The sequence below is a fragment of the Chiloscyllium plagiosum genome, unplaced genomic scaffold, assembly GCF_037043375.1.
Source record: "Chiloscyllium plagiosum isolate Xiang-an unplaced genomic scaffold, Cpla_swu_hap1 HiC_scaffold_47, whole genome shotgun sequence".
NCBI lineage: Eukaryota > Metazoa > Chordata > Chondrichthyes > Orectolobiformes > Hemiscylliidae > Chiloscyllium > Chiloscyllium plagiosum.
Window position 1 is genome coordinate 2,900,469 of NW_028270185.1, and position 12,025 is coordinate 2,912,493.

At 68.3% G+C, this 12,025-nt stretch overlaps 1 protein-coding gene across 5 annotated transcripts in view; it reads left to right on the forward strand.

Annotated features, from left to right (window-relative positions):
- Window positions 1–534: 534 nt before the first annotated feature.
- LOC122542677 (BRD4-interacting chromatin-remodeling complex-associated protein-like) overlaps window positions 535–12,025 on the forward strand; it is a 133,174-nt gene continuing 121,683 nt past the window's right edge. For 3 of the 5 annotated variants that reach the window (XM_087984020.1, XM_087984017.1, XM_087984021.1), the window contains exon 1: window positions 536–811. The gene's annotated coding sequence lies outside the window, so the exon portion shown is untranslated. Of the gene's footprint in view, window positions 812–12,025 lie in introns of all 5 variants that reach the window. The other 2 variants (XM_087984018.1, XM_087984019.1) reach the window with 1 other exon arrangement.

A 12,025-nucleotide genomic window follows, 5' to 3' on the forward strand; every position in this document is an offset into this window, starting at 1 on the left:
CTTGGACACTCACAGATTCAAAAGCAGCCAATGAAGGTTGGTGTCATTTTCCCCGGACCTCCCACCTCCTTATGGATAATTAATAAGGGAACGTCCTTCAGGTAACAATCCAATTAAATCTGTGGGTCACCCCTGAGACCGCGCCCCATTGAGTGACGCTATCACGAGTATTGTCCAATGAAAATTGGATGTCAGTCCTTTGGCCCAGCAGCCTATCAGATACGAATATTAGTATTAGCCAATTGGAAGGCCCTATTGACCAACAAAGTGTGGAGCCTCAACCAATTAGGGGTGGGGCCAATCAGACTCATGAACAGTAGCCAATCGGAAGCGACCACTGTTCTCATAGACATGCATTGACCAATCAGAGGCTGTCCTCGATCTCTGGCTCTCCAGGTATTGATTTGGCACCCGAAGGACCCCGTTCGGCGGCGACCAAAAACCTGCCTCGATTTTATTTTTAAATTGAAAACGAAAATAAAATTAGAGCAGAAAATCAGTGTGAGAAGAAGATTGGTCGAAGAATTAAAATCTGAATGTAAAATTACAGAAGGGGGAACTAAGGAAGGAGTGGAGGATAGCTTTAAAATAAAAATACACAGGGAAATGAAAAAAAAACTCTGTGAACTGGGAAGGCTATATTTTTCTGTCCCACCTGAAGAGGTGTTTTGGTTGAAAGTTTGAGAATGTGATTGTGGTATTTCTGGTCAGGAGTGTGTGGGAACAGCTGTTGTTGTTGACCTCCCTTCAGTCATGTTAGCCCCTGATGTGATGGCGAGGAAACCCCGTTAGGCAGGCGCTCTTCATGACGGTGAGTTCCTTTCGAGTATTACAAATTTCTCTTAAATGTCTTAGCCCTTATTTTCTCTCTCCCCCTCCCCTTCAAATCTCCCTCCTCCTTCGTTACCATAGAGGGAGAGAGAGAGAAAGAAAAAAGGGGGAGGGGAAACGACAACAATCTTTGAAAAAATACCCATTATCCTTTTTTAAAAAAAAAGAAACACCCCCTCCCTCCTCCTTTACCCTCAAACCACCGTATTCTTTTCATTTTATTGAAGAGAATGTTGCAGCAGTGTATGGGACAGCCCCCGCGCAGCCTCCTGATATGTTTCTCTCCCAGCTCAGCTTGCAGCTACATTGTATCGCTTTCCCCTTTTTGATACATGCGGATGGAACGTTGATACATGTCTTCGCGTTCCATTTCCCAATGTTGATCAATCTCAATGTTGCACCTTATACCCCCGCCCCCTTCAGCTTCCCCTCCCCCCCCATCTCCAGCTTTCCCACCTCCAGCTCTCCTCCCCTCCCACCCCCCCATTCCCTTCCGCCCCCACCTCCCACCCCCCCCATTCCCTTCCGCCCCCACCTCCCCCCCCCCATTCCCTTCTGCCCCCACCCCCCCATTTCCTTCTGCCCCCACCTCCCACCCCCCCCCCCATTCCCTTCCGCTCTGCTCCCCCCCCCCCCCCCCCATTCCCTTCCGCTCCCACCCCCCACCCCATTCCCTTCCGCCCCCACCTCGGGCTTTGCTCCCACCCCTACTTCCAGTTTTTCTCTCACCTCCCCTTCGCCCCCACCTCGGGCTCGCCTCTCTACCTATTCTTCTCCCCCCCCCCCCCCCCCCCCCCACACACACACACACAGCCTTCTCCCCCCCCCCCCCCCCCCCGGTCTTCATCTCTCTACCCCCCCGTCTTCATCTCTCTACCCCCCCCCGGTCTTCATCTCTCTACCCCCCCGTCTTCATCTCTCTACCCCCCCGTCTTCATCTCTCTACCCCCCCGTCTTCATCTCTCTAGCCCCCCCGTCTTCATCTCTCTACCCCCCCGTCTTCTATCTCTACCCCCCCGTCTTCATCTCTCTACCCTCCCCCGTCTTCAGCTCTCTACCCCCCCGTCTTCATCTCTCTACACCCCCCCGTCTACATCTCTCTACCCCCCCCGTCTTCATCTCTCTACCCCCCCCGTCTTCATCTCTCTACCCCCCCCGTCTTCATCTCTCTACCCCCCCCCGTCATCATCTCTCTACCCCCCCCCCGTCATCATCTCTCTACCCCCCCCCGTCTTCATCTCTCTACCCCCCCCGTCTTCATCTCTCTACCCCCCCCCCGTCTTCATCTCTCTACCCCCCCCCCCGTCTTCATCTCTCTACCCCCCCCCCCGTCTTCATCTCTCTACCCCCCCCCGTCTTCATCTCTCTACCCCCCCCCCCGTCTTCATCTCTCTACCCCCCCCCCCCGTCTTCATCTCTCTACCCCCCCGGCTTCATCTCACTACCCCCCGTCTTCATCCCTACCCCCCGTCTTCATCCCTACCCCCCCGTCTTCACCCCTCCCCCCCCCCCCCACGTCTTCATCTCCCGCCCCCCCGTCGTCTTCTCCCCCCGACCCCCCGTCTTCTTCTACCCCCCCGTCTCCCGTCGTCTTCTACCCCCCCGTCTTCATCTCCAACCCCCCGTCTTCATCTCCAACCCCCCGTCTTCATCTCCAACCCCCCGTCTTCATCTCCAACCCCCCGTCTTCATCTCCAACCCCCCGTCTTCATCTCCAACCCCCCGTCTTCATCTCCCCCCCCCCCCCGTCTTCATCTCCCCCCCCCCCCCCCGTCTTCATCTCCCCCCCACCCGTCTTCATCTCCCCCCCCCCGTCTTCATCTCCCCCCCCCCCGTCTTCATCTCCCCCCCCCCCGTCTTCATCTCCCCCCCCCCCCGTCTTCATCTCCCTCCCCCCCCCCCCGTCTTCATCTCCCCCCCCCCCGTCTTCATCTCCCCCCCCCCCGTCTTCATCTCCCCCCCCCCCGTCTTCATCTCCCCCCCCCCCCGTCTTCATCTCCCCCCCCCCCCGTCTTCATCTCCCCCCCCCCCCGTCTTCATCTCCCCCCCCCCCCCGTCTTCATCTCCCCCCCCCCCGTCTTCATCTCCCCCCCCCCCGTCTTCATCTCCCCCCCCCCGTCTTCATCTCCCCCCCCCCCCCCGTCTTCATCTCCCCCCCCCCCCCGTCTTCATCTCTCCCCCCCCCGTCTTCATCTCTCCCCCCCCCCGTCTTCATCTCTCCCCCCCCCCGTCTTCATCTCTCCCCCCCCCCCCGTCTTCATCTCTCCCCCCCCCCCCGTCTTCATCTCTCCCCCCCCCCCGTCTTCATCTCTCCCCCCCCCCGTCTTCATCTCTCCCCCCCCCCCCGTCTTCATCTCTCCCCCCCCCCGTCTTCATCTCTCCCCCCCCCCGTCTTCATCTCCCCCCCCCGTCTTCATCTCACTCCCCCCCCGTCTTCATCTCCCTCCCCCCCCCCCCCCGTCTTCATCTCCCTCCCCCCCCCCCGTCTTCATCTCCCTCCCCCCCCGTCTTCATCTCCCTCCCCCCCCCCCCGTCTTCATCTCCCTCCCCCCCCCCCCGTCTCCATCTCCCTCCCCCCCCCCGTCTCCATCTCCCTCCCCCCCCCCCCCGTCTTCATCTCCCTCCCCCCCCCCCCCGTCTTCATCTCCCTCCTCCCCCCCCCCCGTCTTCATCTCCCTCCCCCCCCCCCCCGTCATCTCCCTCCCCCCCCCCCCGTCTTCATCTCCCTCCCCCCCCCCGTCTTCATCTCCCTCCCCCCCCCCCGTCTTCGTCTCCCTCCCTCCCCCCCCCGTCTTCGTCTCCCTCCCTCCCCCCCCCGTCTTCGTCTCCCTCCCTCCCCCCCCCGTCTTCGTCTCCCTCCCTCCCCCCCCGTCTTCGTCTCCCTCTCCCCCCCCCGTCTTCGTCTCCCTCTCTCCCCCCCCCGTCTTCGTCTCCCTCCCCCCCGTCTTCGTCTCCCTCCCCCCCCCCCCGTCTTCGTCTCCCTCCCCCCCCCCCCCGTCTTCGTCTCCCTCCCCCCCCCCCGTCTTCGTCTCCCTCCCCCCCCCCCGTCTTCATCTCCCCCCCCCCGTCTTCATCTCCCCCCCCCGTCTTCATCTCCCCCCCCCCGTCTTCATCTCCCCCCCCCCCGTCTTCTTCTACCCCCCGTCTTCATCTCCCCCCCATGTCTTCATCTTCCCCCCCCCCCGTCTTCATCTCGCCCCCCCCCCCTTCATCTCTTCTCCCCCCCCCCCCCTTCATCTCTTCTCCCCCCCCCCCCCGTCTTCATCTCCCCCCCCCCCGTCTTCATCTCCCCCCCCCCGTCTTCATCTCCCCCGCCCCGTCTTCATCTCCCCCCGCCCCGTCTTCATCTCCCCCGCCCCGTCTTCATCTCCCCCCTCCCCGTCTTCACCTCCCCCCCCACACCGTCTTCACCTCCCCGCCCCCGTCTTCACCTCCCCCCCCCCCCCCGTCTTCATCTCCCCCCCCCCCCGTCTTCACCTCCCCCCCCCCCCCCCCGTCTTCACCTCCCCCCCCCCCCCCCCCGTCTTCACCTCCCCCCCCCCCCCCCCGTCTTCACCCCCCCCCCCGTCTTCACCTCCCCCCCCCCCCCGTCTTCATCTCTCCCCCCCCCCCCCGTCTTCATCTCTCCCCCCCCCGTCTTCATCTCTCCCCCCCCGTCTTCATCTCTCCCCCCCCGTCTTCATCTCTCCCCCCCCGTCTTCATCTCTCCCCCCCCCCCCCGTCTTCATCTCTCCCCCCCCCCCCGTCTTCATCTCTCCCCCCCCCCCCGTCTTCATCTCTCCCCCCCCCCCCGTCTTCATCTCTCCCCCCCCCCCCCCCGTCTTCATCTCTCTCCCCCCCCCCCCCGTCTTCATCTCTCCCCCCCCCCCCCCGTCTTCATCTCTCTACCCCCCCGTCTACATCTCTCTACCCCCCCGTCTTCATCTCTCTACCCCCCCGTCTTCATCTCTCTACCCCCCCGTCTTCATCTCTCTACCCCCCCGTCTTCATCTCTCTACCCCCCCGTCTTCATCTCCCCTCCCCCCCCGTCTTCATCTCCCCTCCCCCCCCCCCGTCTTCATCTCCCCTCCCCCCCCCCCGTCTTCATCTCCCCTCCCCCCCCCCCGTCTTCATCTCCCCTCCCCCCCCCCGTCTTCATCTCCCCTCCCCCCCCCCGTCTTCATCTCCCCTCCCCCCCCCGTCTTCATCTCCCCTCCCCCCCCCCCCGTCTTCATCTCCCCTCCCCCCCCCCCCGTCTTCATCTCCCCTCCCCCCCCCCCGTCTTCATCTCCCCTCCCCCCCCCCGTCTTCATCTCCCCTCCCCCCCCCCCGTCTTCATCTCCCCTCCCCCCCCCCGTCTTCATCTCCCCTCCCCCCCCCCCGTCTTCATCTCCCCTCCCCCCCCCCCGTCTTCATCTCCCCTCCCCCCCCCCCGTCTTCATCTCTCCCCCCCCCCCCGTCTTCATCTCTCCCCCCCCCCCCGTCTTCATCTCTCCCCCCCCCCGTCTTCATTTCTCCCCCCCCCCCCGTCTTCATTTCTCCCCCCCCCCCCGTCTTCATCTCTCTACCCCCCCGTCTTCATCTCTCTACCCCCCGTCTTCATCTCTCTACCCCCCCGTCTTCATCTCTCTACCCCCCCGTCTTCATCCACCCCCCCCGTCTTCATCTCCACCCCCCCCCCCGTCTTCATCTCCCCCCCCCCCCCCCCGTCTTCATCTCCCCCCCCCCCCGTCTTCATCTCCCCCCCCCCCCCCGTCTTCATCTCCCCCCCCCCCCCCCGTCTTCATCTCCCCCCCCCCCCGTCTTCATCTCCCCCCCCCCCCGTCTTCATCTCTCCCCCCCCCCCCGTCTTCATCTCTCCCCCCCCCCCCCGTCTTCATCTCCCCCCCCCCCCCGTCTTCATCTCCCCCCCCCCCGTCTTCATCTCCCCCCCCCCCGTCTTCATCTCCCCCCCCCCCCGTCATCTCCCCCCCCCCGTCTTCATCTCCCCCCCCCGTCTTCATCTCCCCCCCCCGTCTTCATCTCCTCCCCCCCCCCGTCTTCATCTCCTCCCCCCCCCCGTCTTCATCTCCCCCCCCCCCCCCCGTCTTCATCTCCCCCCCCCCCCCCCGTCTTCATCTCCCCCCCCCCCCCCGTCTTCATCTCCCCCCCCCCCGTCTTCATCTCCCCCCCCCCCCCCCCCCGTCTTCATCTCCCCCCCCCCCCCGTCTTCATCTCCCCCCCCCCCCCGTCTTCATCTCCCCCCCCCCGTCTTCATCTCCCCCCCCCGTCTTCATCTCCCCTCCCCCCCCCCCCGTCTTCATCTCTCCCCCCCCCCCCCCCCCCTGTCTTCATCTCCTCTACCCCCCCGTCTTCATCTCCTCTACCCCCCGTCTTCATCTCTCTACCCCCCCGTCTTCATCTCTCTACCCCCCCGTCTTCATTCACCCCCCCCCGTCTTCATTCACCCCCCCCCGTCTTCATCCACCCCCCCCCCCGTCTTCATCCACCCCCCCCCCCGTCTTCATCCCCCCCCCCGCCGTATTCATCTCCCGCCCCCCCCGTCGTCCTCCCCCCCCCCCCACCCCCCGTCTCCCGTCTTCTTCTACCCCCCCGTCTTCATCTCCCCCCCCCCCCCCGTCTTCATCTCCCCCCCCCCCCGTCTTCATCTCCCCCCCCCCCCGTCTTCATCTCCCCCCCCCCCCGTCTTCATCTCCCCCCCCCCCCCGTCTTCATCTCCCCCCCCCCCGTCTTCATCTCCCCCCGCCCCGTCTTCATCTCCCCCCGCCCCGTCTTCATCTCCCCCCGCCCGTCTTCATCTCCCCCCTCCCCGTCTTCACCTCCCCCCCCCACCGTCTTCACCTCCCCCCCCCCCGTCTTCACCTCCCCCCCCCCCGTCTTCACCTCCCCCCCCCCCCGTCTTCACCTCCCCCCCCCCCCCCCCGTCTTCACCCCCCCCCCCGTCTTCACCTCTTCCCCCCCCCCCCCGTGTTCACCTCCCCCCCCCCCCCGTCTTCACGTCTTCACCTCCTCCCCCCCCCCGTCTTCACCTCCCCCCCCCCCCGCCTTCACCTCCCCCCCCCCCGCCTTCACCTCCCCCCCCCCCCCGTCTTCACCTCCCCCCCCCCCGTCTTCACCTCCCCCCCCCCCCGTCTTCACCTCCCCCCCCCCCCCGTCTTCACCTCCCCCCCCCCCCGTCTTCACCTCCCCCCCCCACCGTCTTCACCTCCCCCCCCCCGTCTTCACCTCCCCCCCCCCCGTCTTCATCTCTCTACCCCCCCGTCTTCACCTCCCCCCCCCCCCGTCTTCATCTCTCCCCCCCCGTCTTCACCTCCCCCCCCCCCCCCGTCTTCACCTCCCCCCCGTCTTCACCTCCCCCCCCCCCGTCTTCACCTCCCCCCCCCCCCCCGTCTTCACCTCCCCCCCGTCTTCACCTCCCCCCCCCCGTCTTCACCTCCCCCCCCCCCCCCGTCTTCATCTCCCCCCCCCGTCTTCATCTCCCCCCCCGTCTTCATCTCCCCCCCCCGTCTTCATCTCCCCCCCCGTCTTCATCTCCCCCCCCCGTCTTCATCTCCCCCCCCCCGTCTTCATCTCCCCCCCCCCCGTCTTCATCTCCCCCCCCTCCCGTCTTCATCTCTCCCCCCCCCCCCCCGTCTTCATCTCTCCCCCCCCCCCCCCGTCTTCATCTCCCCCCCCCCCGTCTTCATCTCCCCCCCCCCGTCTTCATCTCCCCCCCCCCCGTCTTCATCTCCCCCCCCCCCGTCTTCATCTCCCCCCCCGTCTTCATCTCCCCCCCCCCGTCTTCATCTCCCCCCCCCCCGTCTTCATCTCCCCCCCCCCCCCCCCCGTCTTCATCTCCCCCCCCCCCGTCTTCATCTCCCCCCCCCCCCCGTCTTCATCTCCCCCCCCCCCCGTCTTCATCTCTCCCCCCCCCCCGTCTTCATCTCTCTACCCCCCCGTCTTCATCTCTCTACCCCCCCGTCTTCATCTCTCTACCCCCCCGTCTTCATCTCTCTACCCCCCCGTCTTCATCTCTCTACCCCCCCGTCTTCATCTCTCTACCCCCCCGTCTTCATCTCTCTACCCCCCCGTCTTCATCTCTCTACCCCCCCGTCTTCATCTCTCTACCCCCCCGTCTTCATCTCTCTACCCCCCGTCTTCATCTCTCTACCCCCCCCGTCTTCATCTCTCTACCCCCCCGTCTTCATCTCTCTACCCCCCCGTCTTCATCTCTCTACCCCCCCGTCTTCATCTCTCTACCCCCCGTCTTCATCTCTCTACCCCCCGTCTTCATCTCTCTACCCCCCCGTCTTCATCTCTCTACCCCCCCGTCTTCATCTCTCTACCCCCCCGTCTTCATCTCTCTACCCCCCCGTCTTCATCTCTCTACCCCCCCGTCTTCATCTCTCTACCCCCCCCGTCTTCATCTCTCTACCCCCCCCGTCTTCATCTCTCTACCCCCCCCGTCTTCATCTCTCTACCCCCCCGTCTTCATCTCTCTACCCCCCGTCCTCATCTCTCTACCCCCCCGTCCTCATCTCTCTACCCCCCCGTCCTCATCTCTCTACCCCCCCGTCCTCATCTCTCTACCCCCCGTCCTCATCTCTCTACCCCCCCGTCCCCCGTTCTCTCCCCCCCCGTCCCCCGTTCTCTCCCCCCCCGTCCCCCGTTCTCTCCCCCCCGTCCCCCGTTCTCTCCCCCCCCGTCCCCCGTTCTCTCCCCCCCCGTCCCCCGTTCTCTCCCCCTCCGTCCCCCGTTCTCTCCCCCTCCGTCCCCGTTCTCTCCCCCTCCGTCCCCCGTTCTCTCCCCCTCCGTCCCCCGTTCTCTCCCCCTCCGTCCCCCGTTCTCTCCCCCTCCGTCCCCCGTTCTCTCCCCCTCCGTCCCCGTTCTCTCCCCCTCCGTCCCCCGTTCTCTCCCCCTCCGTCCCCCGTTCTCTCCCCCTCCGTCCCCCGTTCTCTCCCCCTCCGTCCCCCGTTCTCTCCCCCTCCGTCCCCCGTTCTCTCCCCCTCCGTCCCCCGTTCTCTCCCCCTCCGTCCCCCGTTCTCTCCCCCTCCGTCCCCCGTTCTCTCCCCCTCCGTCCCCCGTTCTCTCCCCCTCCGTCCCCCGTTCTCTCCCCCTCCGTCCCCCGTTCTCTCCCCCTCCGTCCCCCGTTCTCTCCCCCTCCGTCCCCCGTTCTCTCCCCCTCCGTCCCCCGTTCTCTCCCCCTCCGTCCCCCGTTCTCTCCCCCTCCGTCCCCCGTTCTCTCCCCCTCCGTCCCCCGTTCTCTCCCCCTCCGTCCCCCGTTCTCTCCCCCTCCGTCCCCCGTTCTCTCCCCCTCCGTCCCCCGTTCTCTCCCCCTCCGTCCCCGTTCTCTCCCCCTCCGTCCCCCGTTCCCTCCCCCTCCGTCCCCCGTTCCCTCCCCCTCCGTCCCCCGTTCCTCCCCCTCCGTCCCCCGTTCCCTCCCCCTCCGTCCCCCGTTCCCTCCCCCTCCGTCCCCCGTTCCCTCCCCCTCCGTCCCCCGTTCCCTCCCCCTCCCCCTCCGTCCCCCGTTCCCTCCCCCTCCCCCTCCGTCCCCCGTTCCCTCCCCCTCCCCCTCCGTCCCCCGTTCCCTCCCCCTCCCCCTCCGTCCCCGTTCCCTCCCCCTCCCCCTCCGTCCCCCGTTCCCTCCCCCTCCCCCTCCGTCCCCCGTTCTCTCCCCCTCCCCCTCCGTCCCCCGTTCTCTCCCCCTCCCCCTCCGTCCCCCGTTCTCTCCCCCTCCCCCTCCGTCCCCGTTCCTCCCCCTCCCCCTCCGTCCCCCGTTCTCTCCCCTCCCCCTCCGTCCCCCGTTCTCTCCCCCTCCCCCTCCGTCCCCCGTTCTCTCCCCCTCCCCCTCCGTCCCCCGTTCTCTCCCCCTCCCCCTCCGTCCCCCGTTCCCATCCCCTCCCCCTCCGTCCCCCGTTCTCTCCCCCTCCCCTCCGTCCCCCGTTCTCTCCCCCTCCCCCTCCGTCCCCCGTTCTCTCCCCCTCCCCCTCCGTCCCCCGTTCTCTCCCCTCCCCCTCCGTCCCCGTTCTCTCCCCCTCCCCCTCCGTCCCCCGTTCTCTCCCCCTCCCCCTCCGTCCCCCGTTCTCTCCCCCTCCCCCTCCGTCCCCCGTTCTCTCCCCCTCCCCCTCCGTCCCCCGTTCTCTCCCCCTCCCCCTCCGTCCCCCGTTCTCTCCCCCTCCCCCTCCGTCCCCCGTTCTCTCCCCCTCCCCCTCCGTCCCCCGTTCTCTCTCCCCCTCCCCCTCCGTCCCCCGTTCTCTCCCCCTCCCCCTCCGTCCCCCGTTCTCTCCCCCTCCCCCTCCGTCCCCCGTTCTCTCCCCCTCCCCCTCCGTCCCCCGTTCTCTCCCCCTCCCCCTCCGTCCCCCGTTCTCTCCCCTCCCCCTCCGTCCCCCGTTCTCTCCCCCTCCCCCTCCGTCCCCCGTTCTCTCCCCCTCCCCCTCCGTCCGCCGTTCTCTCCCCCTCCCCCTCCGTCCGCCGTTCTCTCCCCCTCCCCCTCCGTCCCCCGTTCTCTCCCCCTCCCCCTCCGTCCGCCGTTCTCTCCCCCTCCCCCTCCGTCCCCCGTTCTCTCCCCCTCCCCCTCCGTCCCCCGTTCTCTCCCCCTCCCCCTCCGTCCCCCGTTCTCTCCCCCTCCCCCTCCGTCCCCCGTTCTCTCCCCCTCCCCCTCCGTCCCCCGTTCTCTCCCCCTCCCCCTCCGTCCCCCGTTCTCTCCCCTCCCCCTCCGTCCCCCGTTCTCTCCCCCTCCCCCTCCGTCCCCCGTTCTCTCCCCCTCCCCCTCCGTCCCCCGTTCTCTCCCCCTCCCCCTCCGTCCCCCGTTCTCTCCCCCTCCCCCTCCGTCCCCCGTTCTCTCCCCTCCCCCTCCGTCCCCCGTTCTCTCCCCCTCCCCCTCCGTCCCCCGTTCTCTCCCCCTCCCCCTCCGTCCCCGTTCTCTCCCCCTCCCCCTCCGTCCCCCGTTCTCTCCCCTCCCCCTCCGTCCCCCGTTCTCTCCCCCTCCCCCTCCGTCCCCCGTTCTCTCCCCCTCCCCCTCCGTCCCCCGTTCTCTCCCCCTCCCCCTCCGTCCCCCGTTCTCTCCCCCTCCCCCTCCGTCCCCCGTTCTCTCCCCCTCCCCCTCCGTCCCCCGTTCTCTCCCCTCCCCTCCGTCCCCGTTCTCTCCCCCTCCCCCTCCGTCCCCCGTTCTCTCCCCCTCCCCCTCCGTCCCCCGTTCTCTCCCCCTCCCCCTCCGTCCCCCGTTCTCTCCCCCTCCCCCTCCGTCCCCCGTTCTCTCCCCCTCCCCCTCCGTCCCCGTTCTCTCCCCCTCCCCCTCCGTCCCCCGTTCTCTCCCCCCTCCGTCCCCCGTTCTCTCCCCCTCCGTCCCCCGTCTCTCCCCCTCCCCCTCCGTCCCCCGTTCTCTCCCCCTCCCCCTCCGTCCCCCGTTCTCTCCCCCTCCCCCTCCGTCCCCCGTTCTCTCCCCCTCCCCCTCCGTCCCCCGTTCTCTCCCCCTCCCCCTCCGTCCCCCGTTCTCTCCCCCTCCCCCTCCGTCCCCCGTCTCTCGTCCTCCCCTCCGTCCCCCGTCTCTCGTCCTCCCCCTCCGTCCCCCGTTCTCTCCCCCTCCCCTCCGTCCCCCGTTCTCTCGTCCTCCCCCTCCGTCCCCCGTTCTCTCGTCTCCCCCTCCCCCCTCCCGCCGTCTCCCCTATTCCTGCCCACCCCATCTCGCCTCTTTCCCCCCCCCCGTCTCCCCACTCCTTCTCCCCCCCCCCCGTCTCCCCGCTCCTTCTCCCCCCCCCCCCGTCTCCCACTCCTTCTCCCCCCCCCCCGTCTCCCCACTCCTTCCCCCGTCCCCCCCGTCTCCCCTCTTCTTCCCCCCCCCGTCTCCCCACTCCTTCTCCCCCCCCGTCTCCCACTCCTTCTCCCCCCCCGTCTCCCCACTCCTTCTCCCACCCCGTACCCCCCCTTCTACCCCCCCCTTCTCCCCCCCCCGTCTCACCTCTTCTTCCCCCCGTCCCCCCCTGTCTCCCCTCTTCTTCCCCCCCCCCCCGTCTCCCCACTCCTTCTCCCCCCCCCGTCTCCCCACTCCTTCTCCCCCCCCGTCTCCCACTCCTTCTCCCACCCCGTACCCCCCCCTTCTACCCCCCCCTTCTCCCCCCCCCGTCTCACCTCTTCTTCCCCCGTCCCCCCCTGTCTCCCCTCTTCTTCCCCCCCCCCGTCTCCCCACTCCTTCTCCCCCCCAGTCTCCCCACTCCTTCTCCCCCCCCGTCTCCCCCAC